The 20,520-nt window shown below is 44.5% G+C and overlaps 1 protein-coding gene across 4 annotated transcripts in view; it reads left to right on the top strand.

The window, feature by feature from the left end:
* The window catches only part of nktr (natural killer cell triggering receptor), a 240,400-nt gene that overhangs the window by 23,548 nt on the left and 196,332 nt on the right, over positions 1 to 20,520 (top strand). For 2 of the 4 annotated variants that reach the window (XM_087987616.1, XM_043690826.2), the window contains exon 1: positions 10,698 to 10,868. The exons of 1 other annotated variant lie outside the window; for it this stretch is intronic. The gene's annotated coding sequence lies outside the window, so the exon portion shown is untranslated. Of the gene's footprint in view, positions 1 to 10,697; positions 10,869 to 20,520 lie in introns of those variants that run through there. One more of the 4 variants, XM_043690822.2, reaches the window with a different exon arrangement.

The raw sequence follows: 20,520 nt of genomic DNA, 5'->3' as shown, positions 1-20,520 counted from the left end.
TGGGACATAGGGAGGAAAGAGATCAATCTGAGACTGGTACATTTTGAGAACAAAAGCGAGTCAAACAGTCAGGGCAGGCAGGGACAAGGTAGGACTAATAAATTAAACTGCATTTATTTCAATGCAAGGGGCCTAACAGGGAAGGCAGACGAACCCCGGGCATGGTTAGCCAAATGGGACTGGGATATCATAGCAACTACAGAAACATGGCTCAGGGATGGGCAGGACTGGCAGCTTAATGTTCCAGGATACAAATGCTATAGGAAAGATAGAAAGGGAGGCAAGAGAGGAGGGTTTAGATGGAGAGGAATTCATTAAGTGCATACAAGACAATTTTCTGATTCAGTATGTGGATGTACCGACTAGAGAAGGTGCAAAACTTGACCTACTCTTGGGAAATAAGGCAGGGCAGGTGTCTGAGGTGTCAATGGGGGAGCACTTTGGGGCCAGCGACCATAATTCTATTCGTTTTAAAATAGTGATGGAAAAAGATAGACCAGATCTAAAAGTTGAAGTTCTAAGTTGGAGCAAGGCCAATTTTGATGGTATTAGGCAAGAACTTTCAAAAGCAGATGGGGGTAGATGTTCGCAGGTAAAGGGACGGCTGGAAAATGGGAAGCCATCAGAAATGAGATAATGAGAATCGAGAGAAAGTATACTCCTGTCCGGGTGAAAGGAAAGGCTGATAGGTATAGCGAATGTTAGATGACTGAAGAAATTGAGGGTCAGGTATAGACAGGATAGATCGAGTGAATCCTTAGAGTATAAAGGAAGTAGGAGTATACTTGAGGGAAATCAGGACGGCAAAAAAAGGACATGAATTAGCTTTGGCAAATAGAATTAAGGAGAATCCAAAGGGTTTTTACAAACACATTAAGGATAAAAGGGTAACTAGGTAGAGAATAGGACCCTCAAAGTTCAGCAAGGCAGTCTTTGTGTGGAGCTGCAGAAAATGGGGGAGATACTAGACGAGTATTTTGCATCAGTATTTACTGTGGAAAAGGAAATAGAAGATATAGACTGTAGGGAAATCTATGGTGACATCTTGCAGAATGTCCATATTACAGAGGAGGGAGTGCTGGATGTCTTGAAACAGGTAAAGGTGGATATGTTCCCTAGAATTCTGGGAAGCTGACAAGTGATTGCTGGGCCTCTTGCTGAGATATTTGTATAATCGATAGTCGCAAGTGTGGTGCAGGAAGACTGGAGGTTGTCTAACGTGGTGCCACTGTTTAAGAATGGTGGTAAGGACAAGCCAGGGAACTATAGACCATAAGACTATAAGACCATAAGACATAGGAGTGGAAGTAAGGCCATTCGGCCCATCAAGTCCACTCCGCCATTCAATCATGGCTGATGCGTATTTCAGCTCCACTTACCAGCGTTCTCCCCGTAGCCCTTAATTCCTCGAGACAACAAGAATCTATCAATCTCGGCCTTGAAGACATTTAGCGTCCCGGCTTCCACTGCACTCCGTGGCAATGAATTCCACAATGAAGACCAGTGAGCCTGACGTCAGTGGTGGGCAAGTTGTTGGAGGGAATCCTGAGGGACAGGATGTACATGTATTTGGAAAGGCAAGGACTGATTAGGGATCGTCAACGTGGCTTTGTGCGTGGGAAATCATGTCTCACAAACTTGACTGAGTTTTTTGAGGAAGTAAAGAGGATTGATGAGGGCAGAGCAGTAGATGTGATCCATATGGACTTCAGTAAGGTGTTCGACAAGGTTCTCCATGGGGGACTGATTAGCAAGGTTGGATGTCACGGAATACAGGGAGAACTAGCCATTTGAATACAGAACTGGCTCAAAGGTAGAAGACAGAGGGTGGTGGTGGAGGGTTGTTTTTCAGACTGGAGGCTTGTGACCAGTGGAGTGCCACAAGGATCGGTGCTGGATCCTCTACTTATTGTCATTTATATAAATGATTTGGATGTGAGCATAAGAGGTACAGTTAGTAAGTTTGCAGATGACACCAAAAATTGGAGATGTGGTGGACAGCGAAGAGGGTTACCTCAGATTACAACAGGATCTGGACCAGATGGGCCAATGGGCTGAGAAGTGGCAGATGGAGTTTAATTCAGATAAATGGGAGGTGCTGCTATTTGGTAAAGCAAATCTTAGCAGGACTTATACACTTAATGGTAAGATCCTAGGGAGTGTTGCTGAACAAAGAGATCTTGGAGTGCAGGTTGATATCTCCTTTGAAAGTGGAGTTGCAGGTAGATAGGATAGGGAAAATTCGTTTGGTGTGCTTTCTTTTATTGGTCAGAGTATTGCGTACGGGAGTGGGAGGTCATTTTGTTTTTGTTTGTATCTTAGCATAGCACCCAAGTTGACTGACTAATTGCCAGTTACTTAATGAGGGCAAAAATTTAAGTTTCATCAATGAAACCTGTATGCAAGTATATGGTTCAGCATTTTTAAAATCATTCTTTGTGACTACGGCTTCTTGAAGAAAGTCCAAGCACGCAAGATTAGATTGTCTGTCTGTCTGTCTGTCTGTCTGTCCTGTGTACCGTAGCCAGACAGGACTTTTGTTATTTTAGGAAAAATCTACTTGTCAATAATATGCGGCAATCCTGAGAGATGCAATGAAGAGATTTGAATATGTACAGAAAGGGTGTAGCTTCTTCAAAAATTCTTCCATTTTCTTCCTTGTGCCAAAAGGTCCTGCATTTTCCAAGGGATTTTGTGGCAGAAGAGAGGAAAGAAAAGAATGAAGTTGGTAGTGTTAATTTTTATTAATGCTGATTATGTGTGGAGACGTGATCTTAATTCTTCCTTTCTGTCTTTTGTGCTCTCACCAGTGAATTGTATTGTAGCTGATTGCTCAAATTCTTTTTTTGGAATTTTGGGTACTTGTTAATTTCATGATATTTTCCTTTTAATTGAAGAATCAATAAATCTGCTTGTTTTGAATAGTGTTTACAGCACAGGACCTGACACTTAAAAAGGCCACTGCCATAGAAACAGTGCAAAGCAGAAGAAATGGAGTAGATGGCCCTGAGGATCTTAAGTGTTCTGAAGATGATGAATTATTGAATTAATGTATTTGGTTTTTTAGGTCTGCTAGTTCAGCTCTTCCTGTCTACTGTACAGCTTTCTACACAACAAAATCCTGGACGTTTAAAATAGTACTAGAGGTTTACGGTGGAGTTGCCTCTTTATTGTTTCAAGGAGTGCCATGTAATTGTGCAAATATTTAACTTGTAATTTGTTTATGTTAGAATTAAAGTACAGTACAGTGTGATTTAAATAGTGATGGAAAAATAATTGAATTCAATTTAAAGGGCAGTGCTTTAAAATCAGTGCCCACCTCTTCCAAGGAGGCGTGTTCATAATTGAGCTGACATTCTGCATTACTCTGAATAGCTGCTGCTCCACATTTCTTGCTGGTTCACCCAAACATGGCTTCTCCAGAAATGCAGAGTGCAGCATCCTTTTGAAAGGTCTATCGGATCATAGTAGAGTCAAGGAAAATGGGCTGCATCTCCTTTTTACAGCAATACTTGCCATTTGACGCATTTAAATGTCTAGTGTGAAAATATGAGTAAATTAAACAATTAGTAGGCTGGATCAGGTAGGATTAGTTAGTGGAGTTGTCGGGAAGGGAGTTAGGAAGGTGGGGGAAGAGGTCATTGTCAATGATTTTGGAGGTGGACGGTCAGTTCCATAGTCATCCAATAGTTAAATAAAGCTTTAGGGATGAATACCTAGGTCATTACTGAATAAACAGTGTGTTTTGTAAATGTTTCCTTCAACACAAATTGCTTAAATTTTTTTTAATGGTTCCAGAGAATATTCAGGTTAAAGTATAGTTCTGTATGGCAAATTGTAAATGTCAAGAGCTAACATGATTTTTGGGAATGTGAGAGACTGCATGCGGTCTGCCTTGCAGTGTGATATCAGTGGCACTGGGGGGGGGTCTGAGTCCATCACACATGGTGTGATATCTGGACACCTTCGTTGTTAAATTGGCTCAGACCTGCACTCAGTAGTGGATTACATAACCTCGTGACAAATGAGCTCCATGTAAAGTTCTGTTCTGTTCATCAATCTATTTTAAAATTTGACATTATCCAGACCAGAGCGTGAACTGTCTCCTAATGTAAAAATAATGCAATTCTTAGTTAGTCATTTCTAAGTAAGTAGCTTTGTTATACTGCAACTAGTGTAAAATTCAAGGTGTCACAAGACTACCTCTGCTTCAGAATCCAATCATTGACCTGAATTTGTGGATTGCCTTCCCTTCTTATGTGCTCCAAAGATACTTTCTAGTGCAAAGTGCAGTGCAATGAATGTGTATTCTGCTGCTACAGTACTGCTGGAGCGCTTTATTGTCAGAGGTTCAGTTTTTGGGTGAGATGATAAGTTGCCTGTCTGTTCAGGTAGCTATATTTTTAAAAAAACACAACTCCCACAGGACTTGTTCAAAACTGGTGGCTTATTTTTCCTATCTCTTCTGCAATTTGTCCTTCAACTAACATGAGAACTAAAACAAATCATCTTGTCAAACACTTTGTTTCTTGGACCTTGTTTACAAATTGGCAAGGTGCTTACCCACATAACAGTTACCATACTTTTGGCTGTGAGAATGTGAAGCAAATATACAATTCTCTTTGTCCGGGGAACATCATCTTCAGTTTTAATTTTCTGTTTCTGTATCGTATCTTGGGAGCAGATGCTACCCAGAAACCAATAATAAAACAAGGCTGCATGCCTGTTCATGACTGCCAGTTCTCCGTTCTAATAAAACAGTCCAGAATTTCTCCGTTTGGCTTCTGGGATAGAAGAATGGAATGAAAACTTTGTAAAGCTGCTTTTAAAGAAAACTCAACTCTAGGTCTCCTCATTCATGACATTTGTATAAGCTGCTTTTGAATTGTTTTTGTATTTCCTCCCTCCTGGCATTATTTAAGCATTTTACATGAGGCTGCACTGAAATGTTTGAATGTGGGGGATGACAATCTTCCTCCAAAATCTCAGTCACTGTTAAATGCAGAGTTGCTACTGGTTTGAAATGTCTTTCACCGCACAAAGCTGAACTCTCTTTTAATTGCAACAGGAGAAAAGCTAGTAAAATTTCAAGGTTACAGCAAATGTTTTGCTAGATTTTCTGTTGAGGAGAAAGTGAGGTCTGCAGATGCTGGAGATCAGAGCTGAAAATGTGTTGCTGGAAAAGCGCAGCAGGTCAGGCAGCATCCAGGGAACAGGAGAATCGACGTTTCGGGCATAAGCCCTTCTTCAGGAATGAGGAAAGTTTGTCCAGCAGGCTAAGATAAAAGGTAGGAAGGAGGGACTTGGGGGAGGGTCGTCGGAAATGTGATAGGTGGAAAGAGGTCAAGGTGAGGGTGATAGGTCCGACTGGGGCGGGGGCGGAGAGGTCGGGAAGAAGATTGCAGGTTAGGAAGGCGGTGCTGAATTCGATGGATTAGACTGAGACAAGGTGGGGGGAGGGGAAATGAGGAAACTGGTGAAATCCGAGTTCATCCCTTGTGGTTGGAGGGTTCCTAGGCGGAAGATGAGGCGCTCTTCCTCCAACCGTCGTTTTGTTGTGGTCTGGCGATGGAGGAGTCCAAAGACCTGCATATCCTTGGTGGAGTGGGAGGGGGAATTGAAATGTTGAGCCACAGGGTGGTTGGGTTGGTTGGTCCGGGTGTCCCAGAGGTGTTCTCTGAAACGCTCCGCAAGTAGCCGGCCTGTCTCCCCAAGATTTTCTGTTGCCTCTTTAGTGCCATGGACACAACTACTGTACCAAGTGTAATAGACTAAGGACACACCTGACAGCCCAAAACTCAGCATCCATGAGGCATTGTGGACCAACAATAGCATGAGACTAGTATGCTGCCAGGATCTGTCATTTCATCGTCTGAGATATCCCTAACTCCTCCATAACCGTTAAATCAGGAGATCAGTCTGGTGAAATGTGAAAGTTTTGTGAATAAATGTTGTAGCTGCAGGCTTTCTATAGACTATTGACTCAACCAAAACTAACAAATCAAAATCTTTATGATGGGGGAATTTTGATGTACTCAAATCTATCAGAAATTCTATCACAGACTTATCCTAAGTCCTTCTTGCCCACTCCTTCGCCCTCTGCAACCGCCCAAGCCTCTCATCTCTAATCTCTTGCGCCCTCACCAAAGGTAATCAGTCTTTAAGACTTATTATACTTTTGAGATGAATGCCTGGTCATCTGTTTTTGGTTGAGGGGCACATTCTTCAGATCTGTTTGAATAATGCCATGGGGTTTGCCTTTTATATATGAATTGTAAAATAAGTCTTCTGCTTTCAAGATTTTGTTCAATTTTTTAAAAAAATGTCTGGAATTAATTTAACTATTCTCTGTTGCACCAGTTCCCTTTCTCTTCCTATCTGCTACATCCAAAATATCATTCTGAGAGAGCTGGAGCACCCATGACATTGCTTTACTTGACACATTTTGTAGAAAACTGGGTCAGCTTGTAGATGAGTGGAAATGCGCAGCAGCTCGTATTCTGGGTGGGAAGTCTTAGACCACTTATTTGAATTTTTAATGTTTAATTGGTAGAATGCATCAGCACTACTAATTGTACCAGTGATGTCGGTGTGAGATTATCAGTTTAGCAATTTTGGTACAACATGCATCATCTGAAAACTAAACTCCAATTCCTTCTCTATATTGTAGTATACATTACATTGCTTGAATGACACAAATCTAATATTAGCTGAAAATGTGTTGCTGGAAAAGCGCAGCAGGTCAGGCAGCATCCAAGGAGCAGGAGAATCGACGTTTCAGGCATGAGCCCTTCAGGAATCTCTCCTGCTCCTTGGATGCTGCCTGACCTGCTGCGCTTTTCCAGCAACACATTTTCAGCTCTGATCTCCAGCATCTGCAGTCCTCACTTTCTTCTACAAATCTAATATTAAGCAAAATTCCTGCAGAATTTTAAAACATCACATGATCCGACAATTTGAACTTGTATTAGTTAAAGGGAGTCCTGAGTGAAAGATTAAGCATAGGTTTGAAGCTGCAAGTGATCATGTTTTATTCATGGCTTAATTGATCATGCTGATCTGTTTTTAGCATACTGGTTCTGTGCAACGTACTTCTGAGGTGATTATTAAGAGTATATATTGCTGATGTACTGTAGGATAGCTGTATAGCTATATAGCTATATAGACTAACAGGTTTTAATTTTATTTCTTAATAAAATTTTAATCATTCACGTATTGAGTTTTCTTCTCCAGACAAGAGTGGAGTTAGGATTGTTGAATGTTTTTGAGGGCCGAGTTAGACTCTTGACCGACAAGAGTCTGAGGTAATTGGGATTGGCTGGGAATGTGGATTCTGGATTAGTGGTGCTGGAAGAGCACAGCAGTTCAGGCAGCATCCAAGGAGCAGCGAAATCGACGTTTCGGGCAAAAGCCCTTCATCAGGAATAAAGGCAGAGAGCCTGAAGCGCGGAGAGATAAGCTAGAGGAGGGTGGGGGTGGGGAGAAAGTAGCATAGAGTACAACGGGTGAGTGGGGGAGGGGATGAAGGTGATAGGTCAGGGAGGAGAGGGTGGAGTGGATAGGTGGAAAAGGAGATAGGCAGGTAGGACAAGTCCGGACAAGTCATGGGGACAGTGCTGAGCTGGAAGTTTTAGAACTAGGGTGAGGTGGGGGAAAGGGGAAATGAGGAAACTGTTGAAGTCCACATTGATGCCCTGGGGTTGAAGTGTTCCGAGGCGGAAGATGAGGCATTCTTCCTCCAGGCGTCTGGTGGTGAGGGAGTGGCGGTGAAGGAGGCCCAGAACCTCCATGTCCTCAGCAGAGTGGGAGGGAGAGTTGAAATGTTGGGCCACTGGGCGGTGTGGTTGATTGGTGCGGTGTCCCGGAGATGATCCCTAAAGCGCTCTGCTAGGAGGCGGCCAGTCTCCCTAATGTAGAGGAGACTGCATCGGGAGCAACGGATACAATAAATGATATTTGTGGATATGCAGGTAAAGTTTTGATGGACGTGGAAGGCTCCTTTAGGGCCTTGGATAGAGGTGAGGGAGGAGGTGTGGGCGCAGATTTTACAGTTCCTGCGGTGGCAGGGGAAGGTGCCAGGATGGGAGGGTAGGTTGTAGGGGGGCGTGGCCCTGACCATGTAGTCACGGAGGGAACGGTCTTTGCGGAAGGCAGAAAGGGGTGGGGAGGGAAATATATCCCTGGTGGTCTTTTTGGAGGTGGTGGAAATGTCGGCAGATGATTTGGTTTATGCGAAGGTTGGTAGGGTGGAAGGTGAGCACCAGGGGCGTTCTGTCCTTGGTTACGGTTGGAGGGGTGGGGTCTGAGGGCGGAGGTGTGGGATGTGGACGAGATGCGTTGGAGGGCATCTTTAACCACGTGGGAAGGGAAATTGCGGTCTCTAAAGAAGGAGGCCATCTGGTGTGTTCTGTGGTGGAACTGGTCCTCCTGGGAGCAGATACGCGGGAATACGGGAGCATTTTTGCAAGAGGTAGGGTGGGAAAAGGTGGGTTTGGGAGTCGGTGGGTTTGTAAAAAATGTCAGTGTCAAGTCGGTCGTCACTAATGGAGATGGAGAGGTCCAGGAAGGGGAGGGAGGTGTCAGAGATGGTCCAGGTAAATTTAAGGTCAGGGTGGAATGTGTTGGTGAAGTTGATGAATTGCTCAACCTCCTCGCGGGAGCACGAGGTGGCGCCAATGCAGTCATCAGTGTAGCGGAGGAAGAGGTGGGGAGCGATGCCGGTGTAATTACGGAAGATCAACTGTTCTACATAGCCAACAAAGAGACAGGCATAGCTGGAGCCCATACGGGTGCCCATGGCTACCCCTTTGGTCTGGAGGAAGTGGGAGGATTCAAAGGAGAAATTGTTAAGGGTGAGGACCTGTTCGGCCAAACGAATGAATGAGTGTGTCGGTGGAAGGGTACTGTTGGGGGACGTCTGGTGAGGAAAAAACGGAGGGCTTGGAGGCCCTGGTCATGGCAGATGGAGGTGTAGAGGGATTGGGTATCCATGGTGAAGATGAGGCATTGGGGGCCAGGGAAACGGAAGTCTTGGAGGAGGTGGAGGGCGTGGGTGGTGTCTCGAACGTATGTGGAGAGTTCCTGGATTGGGGGGGGGGGATAGGACAGTGTTGAGGTAGGTAGAGATGAGTTCAGTGTTTCAGCATGCTCCTGCCCAAATGGGTCGGCCAGGGTGGTCAGGCTTGTGGATCTTGGGAAGGAGGTAGAACTGGGCAGTGCGGGGTTCCCGGACTATGAGGTTGGAAGCTGTGGGTGGGAGATCTCCTGAGGTGATGAGGTTCTGTATGGTCTGGGAGATGATGGTTTGATGATGGGGGGTGGGGTCATGGTCAAGGGAGCAGTAGGAAGAGGTGTCCTCGAGTTGGCGTTTGGCTTCAGCGGTGTAGAGGTCAGTACGCCAGACTACCACTGCGCCCCCTTTATCTGCTGGCTTGATGGTGAGGTTGGGATTGGAGCAGAGGGATTGGAGGGCTGCGCTTTGGGGGAGGGAGGTAGACAGGTTGAGGCGGTTAATGTCCCGGCGGCAGTTGGAAATGAAGACGGCGCGGGCAGGTAATAGGCCAGTGCGGGGTGTCCAGGTGGATGCAGTGTGTTGGAGGTGGGCGAAGGGGTCCTCGGAAGGTGGGCGGGAATCCTGATTGTGAAAGTAAGCTCGGAGGCGGAGGCGACGGAAGAATTGTTCGACGTCACGGCGTGTATTAAATTAATTGATGCCTGGACGGAGGGGGATGAAGGTGAGTCCTTTGCTGAGGACTGATCGTTCGTCCTCAGTGAGGGGAAGGTCTGGAGGGATGGTGAAAACTCGGCAGGGCTTCGAGCTGGGATCTGGTGTGGGTGTGGAGCTGGGAGTGGGGGCGGAATGTGGAGCTGACACCACAATCAGATCAGATTGATTGCATTGAATGGCGGAGCAGGCTTGAGAGACCAAATACCGTTGAGTCACCAAATAGCCTGCTTCACCAAAACTCATGCCTCCGTATCACTGAGATTTGTCTGTTGGCATATGGTGCTTCCAGTACCAAAGTTGTTATTTGAGTGACCCAGCCAGGAAACTATTTGATCACATCTGAGTCCAATAATATCTTCTTGGAAATTCCACACCAGCATGTAGATTTTCCAATAGCTTGGGTAATCACGGATGGGATTTCTGCCCGGCCCCCTCTTCCTGTCCTTCCTTCTCTCCCTCAGCCCAAGATGCTGATGAAAATAATTTATTTTCCCCACTATTCAATGCTCCCAGATTATTAGGATGTATCTTTCTAAACTGGTGGGTTTTGTTGCCAGAAAGTTTAGAATGAAAACTGGTTGCCTTCACATGGTTTAATTTAAAAGGAAGAAATAATGTCATTACAACTGTCTTATCCTGAAGGAAAGGTTGTTTTTACCTCGTTGGTCTTAGGAAGGGACAATGACAAGACCAATTGAGCATGGATTACCTCTCGATTAAAGCTTGTACTCTAAATGAATGTTGACAAAGTTTTGTTTGGCGTTTTAGAACCTGTTGAGTGGGACAACTGCACATATCAACTAGATAAAACAGACCTACTGTTTAATATATGCAACCTTACTCAAAATTAGTGTAAGTGATAGATCCATGTTATACAATAGGCCTGAAACTTGTTAGCTGTTAAAGTTGAGTCAAAGTTCAATCGTAATCAGCATAAGTTACCCACACAAAGACAGCAATTTTGTTCTATTTTGTTTCAGGGCATATTGACATCCAAAAGGCTTGTTAAAATTCCCTGGGCCCTGCCTCTAGATCGTGAAGGATAAGGACATTTCAGAGGTCATGCTGATCACTGCAGATCTGCTGAAAATGAATGGCTGAAGTATGCCGTACAAACCGCAATCTGGAAAGTAGCTTTCAGGTTAGGATTTTCAAGTCTTTTTGCTCAGGGGCCTATCAATTGTAAGATACTAATTTTTAAAGGCTGCAAACTGTGACTGTATTTTCTAACTGTTCAATGCAGTACTCAGCTGTTAGTGGCTGGTGATAGCACTTGAATATCTTGTCACCTTGTGGGCAAACACACCATCTGTCTGTGCTGTCGTGTTGATTTGAAATTGGGAATCACAGCAGTCTTATTTTTCTCCTAAAGTGAACTGATAGGTACTGGACTTTTTTTTTACATCATAAAGCACCACTAATGGATGGTCACGGTGTGAAGTTTATTTATACATTTGATTTATATCTTTAAATCACAAATCCCTTGACTATTTCAGGTTTTCTCAATTTGACAATGTCCATTCTGCAGTGAAATGCTATATTGAAGGTCGTTCTATATATAATTCAAGCTTTTTTTTTAATCCTGATTCAATGACAGTTGAATTTATAGCCAGTGTTCAAGAAGATTAATATTGTGAGTTAAATCCTATTCTTGAGTAAAAACACTTAATTGGAGAAGGGTCAATTTCAGTGGCTTGAAGTAGATGCGACCTCGGTAGATTGTTAAGTACAACTGCAGTAGAGATGTTTTCGGTACAGTTGAAATGCATTCTTACAAAGGGAAAAGGTGGGGCCACCCAATCCAGTGCTCCCTGGATGACAAAAGAAATAGTGGGGATGAGTATGACAAATGACAGGTTTGTAAAAAATAAAACCTGGGCTGAATGTACAAAGCTCAGAAGAGAAGTCAGAATGGAAATTGGAATGGCAAACAATATGCAAAGACATTAGCATCTGACATAAAACCAAAAATCTAGAAGTCATCCAAACAAAAAAAAAAACAGAGTTGTGGATACTGGAAATCAGAAACAAAAACAAATTGCTGGAAAAACTCCGATCTGGCAGTGTTTGTCACCAGACCCGAAATGTTAACTCTGGTTCCTCTCCATGGATGCTGCCAGACCTACTGTGTTTTTGAAGAAATGTCTGTTTTTGTTTCAGAAGTCTTCTATTCCCAAATAAAAAGTGTAAGAGTCATTTGAGGGTGACAGGTTTGGATGATAAGGGGATCCGTACAAGCACAGAAGGGAAAAGGTATGGCTTTGGAGCTAAATGGGTACTTTTGAAACTGTCCTTACCATGATAACGATGCTGTCATGAGGAGGTAGTTGAAATATAGGATTGGCTAAAAATTGATTGAGGTAGCTACCAGGTCAGATGATGCAACTAAAAATGCTGGTGGAGGAAATTGCAGGGTACTGGCCATACTCTTCCAGTATTGGATATGGAGGTGGTGGTGGTGGAAAATTGTGGCTATTGCACCTTTTTTGAACAAGGGTGTAAGGTTTAAAGCAACAGATATTGGCTAGTCAGTTTAACCTTAGCAGTGGAATGCTTTTAGTGATAATATCTAGGTCAAAATTAAGTCACTTGGACAAGTATGGATTAATTGGGGAAATTAAAAGCAAATTGTATTTAACAAAATTGACTGAGAATTTCAGTGAAGCTAGAGAGTTGATGAGGGTAATATGGTTGATTATGGTGTATCCAAAGCTTAATAATGTGCCACATAATAGACATGCTAACAAAACCAAAGCCAGTAGAATAAAAGAAATAGTGGGTAAGAAGCTGGCTGAGTCACAGGAAACCGTAGTGATGAACATTATTAATTTGAACTGGAGCATGGTGTGTAGTGGGGTCAGGAGGTTGGTATCAGAACCACTAATTTTATCTTTATAATTAATGATCCAGACTTGACTGTGCAGGGTAAAATGCCGTTTTTACAAATGGCACAGAACTTGAAAGAACAAAGAATTGTGAGGATTAAGTGATTTGAAAAATGACAAGATTTGATAAAGTGATTAGTGAAAGATATTTCCATTTGTTGGGTGTCAGTGACAAAGGATTATTAAATTTAGATCCTTCTTGAGAATGAGGACAAAGGTTGAGAAAAGTTTCTTTTTTCTCAGCAGAAATGTTCAGGACCCAGGTTGGGTCGCAAGCTAAAAGCTTTGAGTTGTGATTTCCAAGATAATAATGATCATAGCGCTTGGATCAATCTTCAAAAGCTATCTTCCTGCTTGAATGGCCTCCCCCCTCCTAATTTCAGTATTTCTGTGCTTCTAACAAGCCTTTGCACGCTCAATTTTCATTGAGGAGCTTTGACAATTTTTGCACCTCCAAAATGGGATCACTGTGGGTAGTGGTTGGGTAGTACTGTATCAGGATGCCTTTCTACAGGAAGTGGCTGAGGCAGAGACCAATGAATCATTTAATGTAAAATTGGATTGATGTTGAGTAGAGAAAAATAATAGGAAGAATTTCTATTAGCAAAGAGCCTCTTCCTTTGAACATAAGCTTTCTTCAACAGCAGCAGAATTTCTGTCCATTTTGTATTTTTTTGAAGTATGCAATCATCAGTTTAATTTCCTGCTTTGAGTCAATTTCTGTGATAATGCAACTCCCTCTTTTTTAAGTACTTCATTAAAGCACTGGCCAGGTTATGTGCTCAATGTGTACTGTTTACAAGGTGCAGTGCAGAAATTCAGTGAGCCTCTTGAGACAGCACCTTCCAGACCCATGGCCATGTCCATCTAAGGGAATACCACCACCTGCAAATTCCCCTGCAGGCCACTCACCATCCTGACTCGGAAATATATTGCTACTCCTTCAGTGTCACTGGGTCAAGGTCCTGGAAGTCCCTCCCCAGTAGCATTGTGGGTCTACCTACACCACTTGGATTGCAGCGGTTCAAGAAGACAGCTCACTATTGCCTTCTCAAGGGCAACAAAGGATGGGCAGTAAAAGTTGACTGAGCCAGTGTCTCATGAGTGAATTTAAAACATAATGTTGAAACCAAGTTAGTTTTTTTTTTACAAAGTTTGCAAGGATGAATGTTTATTTTGCATTGACAGTGAGAAGTGAGGATAAACTCATTTGGCATTGGGGTGCCTAAGGAGGCATTAGGAGTACTTCTTAGTTCATCTGTGGTTGCTGTCAAAGGTTGCTGAAGCCAAGACTCTCGAGTTCTACATGATTTGGAGTTCTACATACATTGCAACCTCATTGCTTTGATTTGAAGATTTGTCACTCAATTTCTTAACTTTATTTAAATTGCTTCTCCAGATCTCCAGGCTGCACGGTGGCACAGTGGTTAGCACTGCTGCCTCACAGTGCCAGAGACCCGGGTTCAATTCCCGCCTCAGGCGACTGACTGTGTGGAGTTTGCACGTTCTCCCCGTGTCTGCGTGGGTTTCCTCCGGGTGCTCCGGTTTCCTCCCACAGTCCAAAGATGTGCGTGTCAGGTGAATTGGCCATGCTAAATTGCCCGTAGTGTTAGGTAAAGGGTAAAGGGTAAATGTAGGGGTATGGGTGGGTTGCGCTTCGGTGGGTCGGTGTGGACTTGTTGGGCCGAAGGGCCTGTTTCCACACTGTAAGTAATCTAATCTAATCTCAAACTGTGAAATCTCTTAGCTCATTTTATAAGGCTTCCTTCTCTTTGACTCCAACTTTACTGTTGAACAAATGACTCTTGATTCTTGTGATCTTCTCTATTAAGGTTACATTTTCACTTTAACTATAACAATTTTAAAGTTGCAACTTAAATCTGGAGCTGGGCTTCTCCTAACTTTGGAGAGAACTCAAACCTGTCAATGACCTATTTTGGCGTATAATTTCATCTTGTTAAACTTTTGAGAGAGTGCTCAGGGAATACACTGTTATTTCAACCCAATTAAAATACATTCAAGTGTTTAAACAGTGTGGTCAGTGCTTTGCAAACTTTTAACTATTGGCTTTGGACAAGTACTGTGTGAGCATCCAACTGGGACAGATCTAAATTCACAAAACTGTCTTCCAGATGGTATAAACTAGGTACATGATCTGCTCTGTTACTCAGCCTTACTGCTAGCATTCTCAGTAAAATTTTCAATGCGTGCTTTGATTACCAGAGAAGTTTGTTAATTTTTTGCTTGCTTCTCTTATCAGAAAAGGCCACTTGATAGCATCTGTTAATAGAGTCCTATAGCACGGAAAGAAACCCTTTGGTCCAACTCATCCATGCTGACCAGGTTTCCGAACTGAACTAATTTCTTTTGCCTACGTTTGGCCCATGTCCCCGTAAACCTATAATGATGTCCGTGAGGCCTTTGTCTTTGGAATTGTTTTGTTTAAGATGGATAGAGATGATATCTATTTTCACTCTGTGGAAATAGAGTTCTAGCATCCTTTGTTCCTTACGTTTGTGGATTTTTAACAAGTTCTCTCTCTGTCACCTTTTTGACCTTTTAGGATAGGAAGTACAGCAGTTTATTGATTGTCTGTTGTTTTGAAACCTTTATGAAATTTCATTCCACATTTTATTTTCTCTCTTGGCCTTGTTTACATCTTGGATTTAACCTTTTTCGACTCAGACAGCCCGGAAACAGGCCCTTTTTCGCTCAACTCGTCTATGCCAGTCAGGTTTCCTAAATTGAATTAGTCCCATTTGCTTCCAAACCTTTCGTACTCATGTACCTGTCCAAATGTTTTTTTAAATATTGTAATTGTACCCTCCTCGACCACTTCCTCTGGCAGCTTGTTCTATATACACACCTTTGCGTGAAAATGTTGCCTCTCAGGTCCCTTTTAAATCTTTGCCCACTCACCTTAAATCTTTGCCCTCCTAGTTTTGGCTTTCCCTACCTTGGCAAAAACCCTTGGCTATTCACCTTATCTGTGCCCCTCATGACATTATTAATCTCTTTATAATCCTCCTACACTCCAGGGTAAAAACGTCCCAGCCTATGCAGTCTCTCCTGATGACTCCAACCTTCCATGCTTGTAAATCTTTTTTTGCACCCTTTCCAGCTGCCTTCCTATAGCCGGGCAACTGATATTGTATGCAGTCCACTAAATGTGGCCATACGAATGCCTTCTACAGTTGTGACATGATGTCTCAACTCTTGTACTCATTGCTCTGACTGTGAAGGCAAGCGTACCAAATGCCACTTTCGCTACCTTGTCTTCTGTGACACCACTTCTGAGGACCTGTGTACCTACATCCCAGATCTGTTTGTTTGACAATACACCCCATGGCTCTACCATTAATTGTGCAACTCCGTACTCTGGTTTGTCTTGCCAAAATGCAGCACCTCACATTTCTCTAAATTAAACTTCCATCTGCCATTCCTCTGTCCACTGGCCAAATTGTACACTCAGATAACCACCTTCACTGTTCAATTTTGGTAACATCAGCAAGCTTACTAACCATTTATCTCTCCACTCTGCAGGCATCCTGCCTCTATTCCTAATGAAGGGCTTTTGCCCAAAATGTTGATTTTCCTGCTCCTCTGATGTTACCTGACCTGCTGTGCTTTTCCAGCACCACTCTAATCTAGACTTTGGTTTCCAGCATCTGCAGTCCTTGTTTTTACCAAGCTTACTAACATCTTCTCTTTTTATTCAAATTGTTTATACAAATGATGAACAGCAGTGGACCCAGCACTAATCCTTGCAGCACGCTGCTGGTCACAGTTCTCCAGTCTGGACAACAACCTCCAACCACCACCCCCCTCTGTCTCCTACTGTCAAACCATTGTAGAGGGCTTGATGCAGACTGTCCTGCTTGTACAGGTCCCACCTTCCCCAGAAACCGTTCCAGTGATCCAGGAATCTAAAAACCTTTGTTTTTCTATTCCTAGGATACACAATATTCTGATTCTACTTTTATTGCTTGCACTTCAGCCAAGTTTCTTCAAAGATATATTCATTCTCTTCTCCTGCTATATTTTATTTCACTGATTTATCAGAGAAAGTGCACACTGACGTGATACCTGAACTGTCTGTGACCTGCTATTGCTTAGAATACATTTGAATATTCACTGCTGCAAATAAGCCAACTAATATTGCTCTGGTAAAAACAATGACTGCAGATGCTGGAAACCAGATTCTGGATTAGTGGTGCTGGAAGAGCCCAGCAGTTCAGGCAGCATCCAAGGAGCAGCGAAATCAACGTTTCGGACAAAAGTCCATCATCAGGAATAAAGGCAGTGAGCCTAAAGCGTGGAGAGATAAGCTAGAGGAGGGTGGGGGTGGGGAGAAAGTAGCATAGAGTACAACGGGTGAGTGGGGGAGGGGATGAAGGTGATAGGTCAGGGAGGAGAGGGTGGAGTGGATAGGTGGAAAAGGAGATAGGCAGGTAGGACAAGTCCGGACAAGTCATGGGGACAGTGCTGAGCTGGAAGTTTGAAACTAGGGTGAGGTGGGGGAAGGGGAAATGAGGAAACTGTTGAAGTCCACATTGATGCCCTGGGGTTGAAGTGTTCCGAGGCGGAAGATGAGGCATTCTTCCTCCAGGCGTCTGGTGGTGAGGGAGCGGTGGTGAGGGAGCGGCGGTGAAGGAGGCCCAGGACCTCTATGTCCTTGGCAGAGTGGGAGGGGGATTTGAAATATTGGGCCACAGGGCGGTGTGGTTGATTGGTGCGGGTGTCTCGGAGATGTTCCCTAAAGCACTCTGCTAGGAGGCGCCCAGTCTCCCCAATGTAGAGGAGACCGCATCGGGAGCAACGGATACAATAAATGATATTAGTGGATGTGCAGGTAAAACTTTGATGGATGTGGAAGGCTCCTTTAGGGCCTTGGATAGAGGTGAGGGAGGAGGTGGAAGAGTACTTCAGCGGTGTAGAGGTCAGTGCGCCAGATTACCACTGCGCTCCCCCCTTAGTCTGGTGCACTGATCTCTACATCGCTGAAGCCAAACACCTCTTCCTGCCGCCCCCTCGACCATGACCCCACCCCCCCATCACCAAACCATCATCTCCCAGACCATACAGAACCTCATCACCTCAGGAGATCTCCCACCCACAGCTTCCAACCTCATAGTCCGGGAACCCCACACTGCCCGGTTCTACCTCCTTCCCAAGATCCACAAGCCTGACCACCCTGGCCGACCCATTGTCTCAGCATGCTCCTGTCCTATCCCCCCCCCAGTCCAGGAACTCTCCACATACGTTCGAGACACCACCCATGCTCTCCACCTCCTCCAAGACTTCCGTTTCCCGGCCCTCAACGCCTCATTCTTCACCATGGATATCCAACCCCTCTACACCTCCATCCGCCATGACCAGGGCCTCCAAGCCCTCCGTTTTTTCCTCTCCTGACGTCCCCAACAGTACCCTTCCACCGACACATTCATTCGTTTGGCCGAACTAGTCCTCACCCTTAACAATTTCTCCTTTGAATCCTCCCACTTCCTCCAGACCAAAGGGGTAGCCATGGGGACACGTATGGGCCCCAGCTACGCCTGTCTCTTTGTTGGCTACGTAGAACAGTTGATCTTCCGTAATTACACCAGCACCACTCCCCACCTCTTCATCCGCTACATTGATGACTGCATTGGCGCCACCTTGTGCTCCCGCGAGGAGGTTGAGCAATTCATCAACTTCACCAACACATTCCACCCTGACCTTAAATTTACCTGGACCATCTCTGACACCTCCCTCCCCTTCCTGGACCTCTTCATCGCCATTAATGACGACCGACTTGACACTGACATTTTTTACAAACCCACTGACTCCCACAGCTACCTGGATTATGCCTCTTCCCACCCTACCTCTTGCAAAAATACCATCCTGTATTCCCAATTCTTCCGCCTCCACTGTATTTGCTCCCAGGAGGATCAGTTCCACCACAGAACACACCAGATGGCCTCCTTCATTTAGAGACCGCAATTTTCCTTCCAACGTGGTTAAAGATGCCCTCCAACGCATCTCGTTCCCACCCCTCACCTCCGCCCTCAGGCCCCACCCCTCACCTCTGCCCTCAGGCCCCACCCCTCCAACCGTAACAAGGACAGAACGCCCCTGGTGCTCACCTTCCACCCTACCAACCTTCGCATAAACCAAATCATCCGCTGACATTTCCGCCACCTCCAAAAAGACCCCACCACCAGGGATATATTTCCCTCCCCACCCCTTTCCGCCTTGTGCAAAGACCGTTCCCTCCGTGACTACCTGGTCAGGTCCACGCCCCCCCTACAACCCACCCTCCAAGCCTGGCACCTTCCCCTGCCACTGCAGGAACTGTAAAACCTGCGCCCACACCTCCTCCCTCACCTGTATCCAAGGCCCTAAAGGAGCCTTCCACGTCCATCAAAGTTTTACCTGCACATCCACTAATATCATTTTATTGTATCCGTTGCCCCCGATGCGGTCTCCTCTACATTGGGGAAACTGGGTGCCTCCTGGCAGAGCGCTTTAGGGAACATCTCCGGGACACCTGCACCAATCAACCACACCGCCCAGTGGCCCAACATTTCAACTCCCCCTCCCACTCTGCTGAGGACTTGGAGGTCTTGGGCCTCCTTCACCACCACTCCCTCACCACTAGACGCCTGGAGGAAGAACGCCTCATCTTCCGCCTCGGAACACTTCAACCCCAGGGCATCAATGTGGACTTCAACAGTTTCCTCATTTCCCCTTCCCCCACCTCACCCTAGTTCCAAACATCCAGCTCAGCACTGTCCCCATGACTTGTCCGGACTTGTCTTACCTGCCTATCTCCTTTTCCACCTATCCACTCCACCCTCTCCTCCCTGACCTATCACCTTCATCCCCTCTCCCACTCACCTATTGTACTCTATGCTACTTTCTCCCCACCCCACCCTCCTCTAGCTTATCTCTCCACGCTTCAGGCTCTCTGCCTTTATTCCTGATGAAGGGCTTTTGCCCGAAACATTGATTTCGCTGCTCCTTGGATGCTGCCTGAACTGCAGTGCTCTTCCAGCACCACTAATCCAGAATAATATTGCTCTGGTTTAAACTCAGTCATATAGAGCCCACATTAGTGCAATCCTTTGGAAGAAATTACTTAGTAGTCGAGAATCTACAGTATTGTTGAAAAGACAGACGTGTTACTTTTTTTTAATTTGTTCATGCGATGTGGGCAGTGCTGACTGGGCTAGCATTTTTTTTCCCATCTCTTAAGGGCAGTTTAGAGTCATCCACATTGCTGTGGAGCCACACATACACCAGACCAGGTAAGGATGACAGATTTCCTTCCCTAAAAAGAGACTCCGCAATCGACATCTGTGATGTTGTAATGTGAACGCATTGTCCCACAAAATGAGCCAGAGACTCTGAATTACTTGTCCAGTGATCTTACCTCCCACCCATTGCTTTTTGGCTTTTACTTATCAGGACAAACGCACACATGTCAAATTTCAAATCATCACAACAGCTTGTGCTGCAGCAGAAAAGGCTAATGTTTGGATGACAAGTTGATGGATCATCTCCGATTGGTTGTTTGTGTATGTATTTTCACATTTAGGGTTATTCAGCTGGTCAGTTGCAGAATTGCACCCAACAGTTGATCACATAGTTACGTTCTTTTATGCTTCCTAGAACTAGCATACATTCATATGCAGACATCCCTTTTCTGCAAGTAAGAAATAGGCTCAAGTCTAACACTTTTTTGAATTACTTTCTCTATTGTAACAACTTGGCCAATCAAAGTCAGTTTGCTAACTGATATGCGTTCTTTTCTTGAAGTATAAATTGTGATAATTAGAAATTTGGCATTCTTGTGTTAATTTTGATGCATATAAAAACAAAAAGCAGTATGTCTCTTTTTTTAAATTTTTGTTTCTTAATTCTATT

This window comes from Chiloscyllium plagiosum, unplaced genomic scaffold (genome assembly GCF_037043375.1).
Source record: "Chiloscyllium plagiosum isolate Xiang-an unplaced genomic scaffold, Cpla_swu_hap1 HiC_scaffold_5, whole genome shotgun sequence".
NCBI classification, from domain to species: Eukaryota; Metazoa; Chordata; class Chondrichthyes; order Orectolobiformes; family Hemiscylliidae; genus Chiloscyllium; species Chiloscyllium plagiosum.
Note: the sequence above shows the minus strand (reverse complement) of the source record. Positions and strands in the feature narration are given on the sequence as shown.